This window comes from Lampetra fluviatilis, chromosome 2, assembly GCF_964198595.1.
Source record: "Lampetra fluviatilis chromosome 2, kcLamFluv1.1, whole genome shotgun sequence".
Classification (NCBI taxonomy): domain Eukaryota; kingdom Metazoa; phylum Chordata; class Hyperoartia; order Petromyzontiformes; family Petromyzontidae; genus Lampetra; species Lampetra fluviatilis.
The window spans coordinates 35,043,289-35,056,434 of NC_136276.1; the positions used below are offsets into that span (position 1 = coordinate 35,043,289).

General features: G+C 40.8%; 1 protein-coding gene across 1 annotated transcript in view; it reads left to right on the forward strand.

Moving 5' to 3' along the window:
- Positions 1 to 13,146, forward strand: part of LOC144938549 (zinc finger protein PLAG1-like) — a 42,324-nt gene that overhangs the window by 516 nt on the left and 28,662 nt on the right. The window lies entirely within an intron of this gene.

Consider the following 13,146-nt stretch of genomic DNA (forward strand, 5'->3'; position numbering starts at 1 on the left):
CCCTCCTTCCCCTCTATCTCAAAGTCACCCCTCCCCTCAGCTCATCTCGAGCCCCCCGCACACAACTCTCGCACTCCCCCCCCCCCCCCCATAACTCTCGCGCCCCCCACAACTCTCGCCCCCCCCCCACCCCACACACAACTCTCCCGCCCCCCCCCCCACAACTCTCGCGCCCCCCCCCCACAACTCTCGCGCGCTCCCCCCCCTTCAACTGTTACGCTCCCACTGTCGCTTCTGCTCTCACTGACGCGCGCGCGCGCTCTCTCCCATCGCCTCCACGCTCCACGATCTCTCCTCTCTCTCCCCACTCTCCTCCCTCCACTCTCTCTCCTCTCGTCGGGAACTCTCCCCGCGCGCTCTCCCCGCGCGTGCGTGGTCGATGGCGAGAGCGAGGAGGAGGAGGAGGGGGGCAGCGAGGAGGAGCAACAGCAGCAGCGCTCGCTCCGTCGCTCTCGCTGGCAGTCTGTTATGTATTTCGTTATTTGTTTTTAAGTTGTTTTTTTCACTCGGACTTTTAAAGTTTCGCGTGATTTTTTTTGTTACGCGTGTGCACGTTTTTGTTGCGTTGTTTTTTGCTTCGGAGAGAGAGAAAAACACCAAAATGACTTTTTTTTATTTTGAAGCAAAAAATAAAATTTTAAACAAAAAATATTTTTTTAAAATTGAGCGTCGCCGAGAGCGCAGTTGTGAGCAACTTTAGTTGATTGCGATCCTTCGTTAGTGCGCTTGCGTCTCTCGATTGGTTGATTATCAGTCGCTTAATTGGTTTTTTTATTGGTTAATTGGTTGGTCGGCGCGTGATGGCGGAGCCGAGAGTCGTCAGTTTCCCCGAAGTCCGTGCCTAGTGACGGCGACTCGAGGTTTGTGTTCATGGTGCTGTGTTCATGCGAGATAATGTGATCTGTAATTCATGTGTCGCGTGATTTATGTTCACGTAATGATAGTTGCGTAATGTGTATTTCTTAAATTGTTCACGTGAAGGCACGTGTTTGATGGTTGTTCACGTGAAGGTAGGCGTGTGATGGTTCTTCACGTGAAGGTGGTACGTGTGTGATGGTTGTTCACGTGTGTGATGGTTGTTCACGTGAAGGTGGTAAGTGTGATGGTTGTTCACGTGTGTGATGGTTGTTCACGTGAAGGTGGTACGCGTGTGATGGTTGTTCACGTGAAGGTACGCGTGTGATGGTTCTTCACGTGAAGGTGGTACGTGTGTGATGGTTGTTCACGTGAAGGTGGTACGTGTGTGATGGTTGTTCACGTGAAGGTGGTACGTGTGCGATGGTTGTTCACGTGAAGGTGGTACGTGTGTGATGGTTGTTCACGTGTGTGATGGTTGTTCACGTGAAGGTGGTACGCGTGTGATGGTTGTTCACGTGAAGGTGGTACGTGTGTGATGGTTGTTCACGTGTGTGATGGTTGTTCACGTGAAGGTGGTACGTGTGTGATGTTTGTTCACGTGAAGGTGGTACGTGTGCGATGGTTGTTCACGTGAAGGTACGTGTGTGATGGTTATTCACGTGAAGGTTTGTGTGTGTGATGTTTGTTTCACGTGAAGGTACGTGTGTGATGGTTGTTTCACGTGAAGGTACGCGTGTGATTGTTGTTCACGTGAAGGTACGCGTGTGATGGTTGTTCACGCGTGCGATGGTTGTTCACGTGAAGGTACGTGTGTGATGGTTGTTCACGTGAAGGTATGTGTGTGTGATGTTTGTTCACGTGTGTGATGGTTGTTCACGTGAAGGTACGCGTGTGATGGTTGTTCACGTGAAGGTGGTACGTGTGTGATGGTTGTTCACGTGTGTGATGGTTGTTCACGTGAAGGTGGTACGTGTGTGATGGTTGTTCACGTGAAGGTACGCGTGTGATGGTTGTTCACGTGAAGGTACGTGTGTGTGTGGTCAGGGGGAAAGATATGTGTGTGTGTAATGTGTGTTCATTTGGTGATATGGTTGTTCACGTTAAGGCACGTGTTGTTTATGATGGATGATTTAAGTAATGCGTCGTGTACGTTTAATGTGACGTGTTCATGTGAGGAAGTGGTATGTGTGTTCACGTGATGGCGACGCGTATGTTTGTAAAGGCATGTGTTCACGCGAAGGTATGCGTGTGTGTGATTATTCGGGTGAAGTAACGTGTGTGTGTGTGTGAGAAAGATGATGTGTCACTGATGTGTGATATATATTTAAGAAATGAAAGTGGTCATGTAAAGGTGTCTTTTTGATGAATGCTCACGTGAAGATGCGTGTAATGTGTGTGCACGTGGAAGGCATGCGAGTGAGTGTGTGTTTTGTTGACGTGGAGATGTCATGTTTGTGGCCTTTGATCCAGAGTTCAGCGATGTGCGATCGTGACGGGTTTAGATTACCCGTGGTCACGCTGAAATCGTATTTATTCCATTCTTTTATCTATATTTTTTATACATCCACATACTCATCAGCTGATTGCATTTTCGTGATCAGACAGTTATTGTAATATAATGCACTCCATTTGTATGTAAGTTGTAGTGGCAATTACTTTGAGACATTTCACATGTGGTGGATATAGTGGGCCACAATTTTCTATCTTTTAACTATGGTAAATTATGCAAAAGTCACTGAAAACAGATTCACAGTATTGAGTTGCGCTTGCAAAGTGTGCTCAAGTTTGTTATTTTCGTTTAAAAAGTACACAATATTTAAAATTCGTTTTATTTGTATTAAATCCTTGTTATCTAACACCTACGAGTTACTCCGAAAACTGCACTTATAACAAATAGAATAAAACATTCAATTAAAATTTATTTAAATATTAAAGTATAATTTTTTTACCAGGATTTGCCAAACTTTTTTTCAATAATAAAATATTCCAGCAAAGATGTGTATGTAGCAGCTTTTTTGTCAAACATTGTCATGTATACACAACACAATGGATTTAAATTCATAGGAAGCTATACCACCAAGCACTAGTATTTGTCTCAGAATAACTGTGGGCTGATCACTGCAAGGTAAGGCTCAATTTAAGTTTACAGCATAAAAGGGGAAAAGCAGAGTTTTTTACTGAAAAAAATTGCTGAAATTTAATATTTTATTCAGCTACTGTATTGTATGTAAATTATGATGCCTTTAAATATAACATTTAGTATATAATATAGTTTTACTCATTGTGATATTTACCATTTGTTAATTTCATTTAAAATGTTTTGTTTAAGTTAGAAGTGTTTTGCTCATTTTTTTCTTATTTTTTAAAATCCATTATTACCAAAGTCTGTTTTGAAATACTATAGTATGGTAATATGTTTAAAGTGTAATATATTTTAGATAATATTGAGACCCTCTTTAAATGTTACAGCAATGTTATTTAGCTCTCATGCACACATTTCTTGTAACAAGAGATTATCAGTGAATTCATAACTTACATTAATTTGTTTTCGTCGAGTTGTGTATGTATCCGGATGCATCTGCATATCATTTCACTTGGCAGTAGCACTAGTTCCGCAAATCAAAAATGAAAATAAAACAAATATTCTGAACACTCACACCATCAGAGAATTGAAATAGTTTATATAATAAGCACCAACCAATCACATCCAGAAATGTTATGAAATAGCTTATGATCACTAAGTTACAATTGGAGCTTGTAAAGTTTTCACCTATTGGTCTGGATTGAGCAATCAGTTCAGGCCAAAATGATTTCCCAATGTTCAAATGAATTTCGAGAATTTTTCTGACTTACCATAATAAAATATATATTTTAGCACCTATCAAGTCCATGAAATAGGTAATCGATCACTCCCTTGCCCTTGGACCACTTAAGAGTTACCCACTGATCTGAATTGAGGAGTAAGGTACATCATGTGTGGCGGTGATGGTGGGTAGCATTTGTCCTGGTGTGTACAACATTTATTTATGGGGTCAGCTGTGCTATTCAACATTTATCATTGTGATCAAAAGTTCGGCACTTAAGTTATTCCAAAGACAAAATACTGTAAGGGGAATACTAAAACGGCAAAATGTGTATTATATTACTGATTGCAACAATACAATTGATATATAAAGACGAAGAACGTTTAAATGCATTGATTGCACACCTGTTATATAACCACATAATGCCTCTGTAAAATATATTTAACTATACAGCAAATTAAATTATTAACCGATTGAAGCAATACAACAATCAAAATAGTGCAGACCAGAACCAACAACTTTCACTGCTGAGCACATCTTAACTTGCGCATTGCCTTTGAATTCGATTTGTTTTACATAACCAAGGAATCATTGCTGCTGCTATCCTTGTGTTTGGCCGTGTTTGAATAGCAAACATTGTACGTCTAAAATCGTGGTTATTTATCCACGAGATAGCTGGCAGTTACTTCATCATTTAAAATAAGGGGTCATACAAATGTACCTCTTACTGGTTTGTTGGCCACTGCACGCTCAGTCAGATTATATACAATGCTGTTTGTATCATAACATGACGCCAGACCCTACTGCTTCCAGCTGTCCTCTTGTGTGCCGAGAAATAATAATGTACAGTTATTTGTAAAGCGCCTTTCACTAATGTCTCTTAAGATTGGCCACTATTTGTTAGGCGTTGTAAATGTTCTGTAAAATCTGAACTCCTACCATAGAAACTTCTAATAACGATGCAAAATAAAGCAGGAACACCTCGGTGAGTCTCAGTATGATTTTTACAGGTGGTTCCAGGATTGGAATATGTCTGATTTCATTCGTGAGTGTTTTTGTACGTAGCAGTAAATACTGAAGTATCCAGAGAAAACAGCATGCAAAACATTGCACAGATATACTCATCCATTTGCTGTACTGCCATCAGTAATAGCTTGTGTGTGTGTGCTAAAGGAATGCATAGTGTAGAGTCACTGCAACAAAGCAAACCATGAATGTAAAAATTTGGGAACAAAGCAGCTTTATAGTGGAGGCTTGTGGAAAGAACACAATATTCATTTGACCTTCATCTCAGTTCATTTCAAAGAACTTCACAAAGAAAAATATGTTTGCTAAATTAAAGAATTTCTGATACCAGCAGCAATATTAAATAGCCACAGCCTTTAGCCCCAAAGTAATCGGTCGGACCAATCAGGGCACAGGGAAAAAGGGAACTTTACGGAAACGGGAGCCAAAATTCTGACTGGGAAATGTGCCAAGCTTTCACGTGCTGCAATGTTTACCACGAACTACAGTAAAAAAAAATCCATCAGCATCCGAAACACTGCGACGTGGGGAATACGAGTGTGTGCGTTCTGCACAGGCATGGCGAGGAGTAGTGGAGTGGTTAAGTACATTGCGCTACGAACGCTCTGACCCCCCTCGTTTGATTCCCACTTATGGCAGGAATCAATGACAAATATCTGAACAGGCAGTCCTGGGCCTCACTAGATCGATGGCTCACCCTTAAAGATTACTTGGTGCAGTGTTTAAACATCAGCATTGGAGAGGCACAGGTGGCTGGGCCTAGTGCTGGCCACCACCTCCTTATGTGCCAGCCTGACCTTAATAGGTACTTGCTAACAGCACCTGCCCCAACGTAGATATCGTCCTCATTGAAAAGTACAAATCCAAAACAATCAGATCACAAATATTGCCTTTGACTAAATAACCCAGAACTTCGATTTCTAAGTTTTGTTGCCGTTCGAAAAACTAGTAGCTTATCTCCGCAATATTTTAGCGACTTTTTTAAAAGTTCCGTGAATTTTTTGTAAATTTGAAAATTGTTGTTGATCGTGACAGACGTTGTTGAGTAGTGGTGTTCAGGAATTATTATTGTTCAGAATTTGAAAAAGAAAAACTTGTGTTGTCCCTGTTGGACGGCACGATGAACACAGTCTATGATACATGTGGCTCGCAGGTGACCTGCATGAGAAGCTAAATCGTGGGCCATTAAAGCTACACTTGGACACTTTAAAACGTAACTGTGATCCCTTCCTTCCCTATATTTATAGGACGTATATATTTTAAATTGCAGTGGTGAGCAGCACTAAAAAACAAGTTGCACGTTGGCTTTGGCGACAAATGCGACGCGATCAACCGCACTGCTGCCTGCAGTGTGCCTTGGCGAATCCCAAACGTCGGCGGGAAGTTGAATGTTGCCCTGTGACTTATGACCTGGAAGAGGTCATGGCAGGGAAGTGTGCTGTGCTCTGGGGGTCACGCGTTTGACCCCGCTAGCCTGGCTTGTAATCGCTGCCAGTGAGCGGGGTGAGTAAAAAGCATTCGCGGCACAGCTGAGCAGGAAACTCTCCCGCATACCTGCCACACTGCTGCTGCTGCGTGTGTGTGTGTGCTCGTTTACTTTCAGGCATACTCCCCCCCACCCACCTACCCCTCGCCTTGTAACAAGAAGAATAAGGGAAATAAAGGGTTTAGCGTCGTATTTAACGAGATGGAGCATGCTTATCAAAATATAATCTCATTCAATTGTTATGAAAACCATGTCGTGATACTGCCCCTCCGCCCCCCCCCCAATATTACTGACGTACTTTACTTTTTCCTTATTTATATACCCTATTCCCTATATCCATCTTTCCTTTCTCTCACTTACAATATAGTTTCCTAAATCTTCGCCCCGTACTGCGAAAAAATAGTCGTGAGAATCTGTATGTATGTGTGTATGTTGAACTTATTTCACGCCGTACGTAGCCAAACGTGCTAATCGGAGGTGCGGGGGAAGGACAACAAACTCAACAAAAAGCAGTTCTCTGTGAGGCGTTCTTGCGTCAACAAGCCTAGCAATAATAATAATAACAACATTACTTTGGACATTTATAATCTGGCCGCTGCATACCCTCATTCTTTGCTTTTCTCTAATTCTTATTGAAAATATAAATACAATTAAAATATTCCTAACATCTGATCAACTATAAATTATCCAGATTATTGACTGGAAGAATCAATGCAAAATAGGCTCTACAATGTATGTATCCCACCCGCTTAGAATGGGCGGTGAAGGAGTCCATGAGTACAGACGACACATTTGGGTTGTCAGTCACATTTTAAGTAGCGAACCATTCGCGTGTTTTCAGAGGTGACCTGGCCAAACATGATTGCTCATCGAGGAAGGCTTATATCATCACACATGTGGGGGAATTTATAGGAGCAGCCAAATAATCTAAATGCATGTTTCTAAATGTGGAGCGTAAAACGGGAGGCCCCGTTGAAAAATCCGTGCGGCCACCCCGCGGAGAGAACTTGTGAACTCCAAATATACAGGGCGTCAAGGGTTGGGATGGAAACCCACGACGAAACGACGGAGATAACATTTCGCTACCCACGGTGGTTCACTTTCGCGGTTATTATTTATTTACGTGGTCATTAACAGGAAGTTATGTAACAACCATTTGAAATTACTGGTGGATAGTAAAGAATTCACTTTTATTGGCCATATAATCTAACCGGTACGACTAAAGTTTTGCTACCTTAGCTGGTACCAATTTCTTCTTTGGCCCCATGGACTAAAGAAATAGAAAGCGTTGTTCGTTTTGTCGATTATTAAAGCAATTTTCACTGTGTCTTGGGTGACGAGCAGCTCATAATACATGCAAAATGAGCCGAATACCAACATTTTTTTTTGCAAGCTTGATTTGTATGTGACCCGGGTAAATCCGTAACAAATAATAAAGAGTTAGTTGCACTGTAACATAGCTGTGTTTGGCAAAACACGTGATTTGTAATAAATTGTCGCATACTATGATCCACGTAGTGTGTTCGAGAGAGTGGCAGTACTTGACTGCTAATGCGCATTTCCTGAGGGAGGATGTAAATAGTGGGCCCTGCTTTTTTGGAGGCCCTGTGTGCATTTTGAGAGGCACTTGCGTGTGGTTTTCATTTTAAACTATTTTGATGTCAGATGTCGTGGCAGCCCTGCAATACCTTGCTCTTGCCACTGCTGACGGAAGAGTTTCCACGGGAAGGAGCTCTCAAAAGCCCCTGCACAGCGTAATTTTCCTGCTCTTCCACGTTGGCTGGTCAATCTGGAGCATAACCCTGTGTAGAAAAACGGGATTTGGAATCATTTTAGCAACAAAATAACAACAGACAACATACAAATCTGGGATACTATTGTCTTGCCTGCTGGTTATTTATTGAAATAAAATATAGTATTAAATAGTTTAAAGTTAATTTGTAAGTAAGAAATGTAATACACCAGGTTCCCCCCTTAAACTTGGACCAACAGGTTGCTTATATAATTGTGTTGTACACTGTGGTGAACAGTTATGTAATGCTCCATTGCTTTTCCTCTTACAATCACAATAATTTGTCCTTCACTGCATTTTAACTTTGATATTCCCAGTGTGCTGTCACTGGAAGGGAGCATCAGTGTAATGCTAAATTAATCTTAACACAATATACAAGGCGTTTCACAGCATTATTCTTATGTCACTTATTTTCTTCCATTTATCTTCTCAAATTTCATATCCATCGACTTGATAATGCATAAACCATAACACATGCTTTGTACTGTATAATACACGTGTTCACATCCGTTACATTCTATCTGTAGATGTACTGCTCCGCATCGTACATTGTGGGCTGCTGTTTCACTATCTACATTCCAGAAATCTTGTGCGCAAGTATAATACAACGTCGCTTATCCGACCCATCACCCACAAGGTGCCAGTATTTGTGCACAATGGTGGAACTATCATTTTCCATAGATGTTCACAAATCTCTCCTTTTCACACACGTACCTATACAATCTTTAGATTTAAAGCTTTCGTGACTGCAGGGATTCATCTTCTTGGTTCTTTCGGTAAAGTCACGTAGAAGGGAAATAATAAAATAATACAAATAAAACAGAATAAAATACAATTCTCACGACGTTTCGGCCACAACGAAAGCAGCTGTCCTCAGGTGAAGAACAGGTCAGACGCTGTCTTTCCGACAGACCTGTTCTTCACCTGAGGACGGCTGCTTGCATTGTGGCCGAAACGTCATGAGAATTGTATTTTATTATGTTATATTTTTACTATTTTATTATTTCCCTTCTACGTGACTTTACCGAAAGAACCAAGAAGACCTATACAATCGTCAACAAAACTGCCTTTAAAGGAAAACAATATAGACAATCGGCACACGTGCTATGACGAAGGGTTATTGCCCGAAACGTCGCAGATTTGTTTTCGATTTTAAAGCAGTGTTGATTGATGACAAGTGTGTTCGTTTTTTTTGCCGATTGTTCATGTGCACTGCTGTCAACGCAGCAGCAGCAGCAGCATCACCAAATAAATAATGAGCGCCCTCCTATACAGGTACCGAAGTGCCCAGCGAGTCAGATAAGCGACGTTTGTACTGTACCGCTAACTTTAGTTGGGTAATGGTTCACACAAAAAATATTTTCGAGCTCCCGCAACCCTAAACTTGGCAGAATAATTTACAACACAGATGCCCAGTCAGAGTTTAAACGTAAGACAGGGAACACAAAGAGGCTGTGTATAAATACACATCAGTGAACGGCAGGCCAATTTAAATGCCGCTTTCAAGGAAAAGTTTTTTTTTATTGCCTCTCTAAACAACGCGGTATTACAGATGTCGCTGTGAAAACGTGCATGGAAAAATTGACAGCTTTTTTTTTTGCAAACGCTTTTATTGAATTTGGAGCTGTAAGTGCTGTTTGGCTCAAGACCAGCAATAGGACCACCTATAGAGTTTGGGGATACGGCAGATTCTGCGGGGTCCCCCCCCCCCCCTTTTCCCAGGACCCACGAACTGCCAAAAAATTTAAGTTCTCTGCATGAATTGTGGATCTTCCTACGTTAGAAGGAGATCTACAGTACAGCGTTACAACAATGCTCTTTATGTTTAACGTATCGGTGTGTAAACAGAAAAAAATACAGTGCTGCAAAATTCAACCACAATTTTAATTAATTTCACTTCGGCTATGAATAAACACTGTTGATTAAACGTAAAAGTTTCACCTGTAAGTCTCCCCGAAAGTTAATTGATTATATATAAGCTATTGTTTGTGCCTATGTTTTTTGTACACTGTTTTGTGTTGTTTACTAACATCCTCCTCGATGAATAACATACATTTTCGATTCGTATTTTTAAAATGTATCTTCAGCATTGAAAGATGCCTACATATTAATACAGCATGTGTTTTTTCACAAACATCTAATGCGGGCACTGTATTAACTTTCGTTTTCGAGGTACGGTGTACATGTTTGTAATGCAATAAAATTAAATATGTTTGTACATTGCATGTATAATAAGTACCACTTCGTGGGGAAGTCCACAGTTCTGTTTGACAGACCTACCCTTGCCATTGGAATGTGGAATTTCCATCACTGGCTCTTGTTTGTAAACAAGAGATGAACACCACCCTCAATGTTCAATTGAGCAGGGAAATCATTGACTTTTTAATGCAAATTGCACACATTTTTGTTAAATATGCCATGTTTTCTACGAGCCCAGAAGAACACTCGATGGCGCTAACGCCTTGTGGATTTTAGAAGTTGGACATTACACGTTGAAAAAGGCCAAGCAAAAAGTGTCATAATCATCATGATCAAGATATATTTGGACAAAGAAATACATTTCCGTAACTATCCTATAATTTCTATATGCCGTCAGAAAGTGTAAAATACTGTCACACGTTCCCTGAATACTGCACAAATCATTATTATACAATAGTCACGAACTAACCATTGGTGTGTAAAAGCTATACTGTGCTAGATTAAAAGGTTGAGAGTTAAAATCTTTGTTCGGGGTTAACTCAGCCCATCACCAATTCAGGAGCGAGTACCACTTTTAGTCCATGGGACTAGGCCAACATTTATGTCACGTGTTGGTCTCATGATTTGACTTTCCCCAGGCCATAGGAATGTGGAATTCCCACCACTGACTCAGGGCTGTAAACAGAAGAAAGCTTTGTCACGTGAACAAAACGTGCCAATGTGTTACTACTCCAGGACACTGACGCATTAGCAAACCCACATGAGACATCTCCTTTACCAGTGGCAAAATATAGTAATAGGTTTTTACCCTTTCAACTGGTACAAAAACTGATACCTTTATACAAGGAATCATGTTTGCAATAACCACAACACAAGCAGTCAAAATTCTAACAAAAATAAACAACTCTGATAATGATATGCACTGTCCTTGAAGTTGATTGGTCCACACCCGAGACAGCTTTTCTTAGAGCCTAGTCTCCATTGGTGTTGGACCAGATGACGCCAAAAGGCGTCAACTTCAAGGACAGTGCATATCATTATCAGAGTTGTTTCTTTTTGTTAGCATTTTGACTGCTTGTGTTGTGGTTATTGCAAACATGATTCCTTGTATAAAGGTATCAGTTTTTGTACCAGTTGAAAGGGTAAAAACCTATTACTAAACCCACATTTTTTGCACTTCTGAATACGACATTTTGCTGGTGACTGCAACCAGCATCATCAGGCAATTGTCAGAATTCTGGCAATCGTTTGATGTGGGTTTTCTGTCTAACACACCGGTGTGCTGAAAATTAGTAACAAATGTACACATTTTGTTCACGTGACAACCCTTACTAATTCGCTGTGTTGGGTGGAGGTGATTTTACAGTGTGACACATTTACGTGTTCTAATGTTACTGTAGAGTTCAGTACAAAGCTGGGGTTGCTTGTCCCGTGACGTTTCTGATCTGTTGTGGAGATGCAGATACAGTTTTTGAGCTTCGGGGAATGCGGTTTTCAGTTTTTCCCAAATCGTATAAATGTAAGTAAGGGTTCTTAAAAAAAAACCTATGATATGCGGGATGCGGCATATCCACTCACCTTATTGAGGATGCACTTTACGCTTGACCTCAACAAACCGCTTGCAGGCATTATCACGCCAGTGCAACATCTATTCTAGTTATTGTTCCAGTTCTAGTTATCATAGTCACACCTACCTGCTGTTGTATGTGTTGGTTATCAAAATTTGTTATGTTGTATGCGTGCGTGGGTGAAATTATTATGTTGTATATGTGGGTTGTGAATATTCAGTGAAAATAATAATAATCAAATGAAATTTGGCCAAATGTGTAATTATCCGGAAATATGTTAATTTATGTAATTATGCACATTTAATTATGCCAATTCGAGAGGTAATCGTAGTAATTATGCGAGTGGGTGTAATTATGATAATGCAGGTCGTTATGATAACCAGACCCCGCCTCGGTGACGAGGGTGGGTTATCGATCGGAATAAGGCAATTAATCGTATGCAGTTATGCAGGTGTGGTGTAAGTATGCAAGATTAACTTAGATTAACTCGGCATCGTTGTCTAGGTTCGTCTCATTCTCGCTTTAACATTCCCAGAGTGAGTATTCGTGGTTATATTTTAGGTCCCCGGTTCACCCCGTTATCGCTTTAACATTTACTGAGTATGTATTAGTGTGTTTATTAAGGTCACCAAGTTCAGATCTCAACGCAGAAGCAGATCTTATGCATAGATTTCAGGAAAGAATCACACAACCACTTCTGTATTAATCAATTTATTACTAATTCAACCTCAACTATGATATAGTATGCAAACTCTCAATCCCGGAACGTCAACACGGCATCAATACAGTATCATCAACGATTGTCTGATTTCACTTTGACAACGGCACATGGATCCCGCATAACGCGATGGTTGTTAGTGAGAGAGAGAGTCGTTAAAATATGCAAATACTATGCTAAGAAAAACCTTAACGTTAATGAATGATTATACTCAATATTGTTCACGCAGTACCGCACTCCTTATTGATCATATGCAACCCTTATCACGTTGTTAGCACCTTGGGTCACGGGACAGTTGAATATTCTGTAGAGGATGCGAGTACGTGCGGCGATTATGACTGAAAGATACTTGAAAGATTATACGGCGATAAAAAAAACAATCAAAAACAGTTATTATTCTTAAAGGCACCAATCTCAACAGATACATCGGCAGGTTATCTGACAACAGAATGGCTCGGAGTAAGGGCCTGCGACGGTGCTCCTTTTCCGAAGATCGTTATCTTATACCAAGTTTACTAATTGGGGACCAGATCACCTGATAAGGATCTGGTGGGCCACCACTCCCCACGTGAGCGTGGCTCGGCGGAAGGAGGTGCCAAGAATCAATTCGTATTGATGGATCTGTTGGGAATTTATGCGATTAAGAGTACAGCCCACTAAATATTAAAGATAAAAATTACGAATACACTTATAAA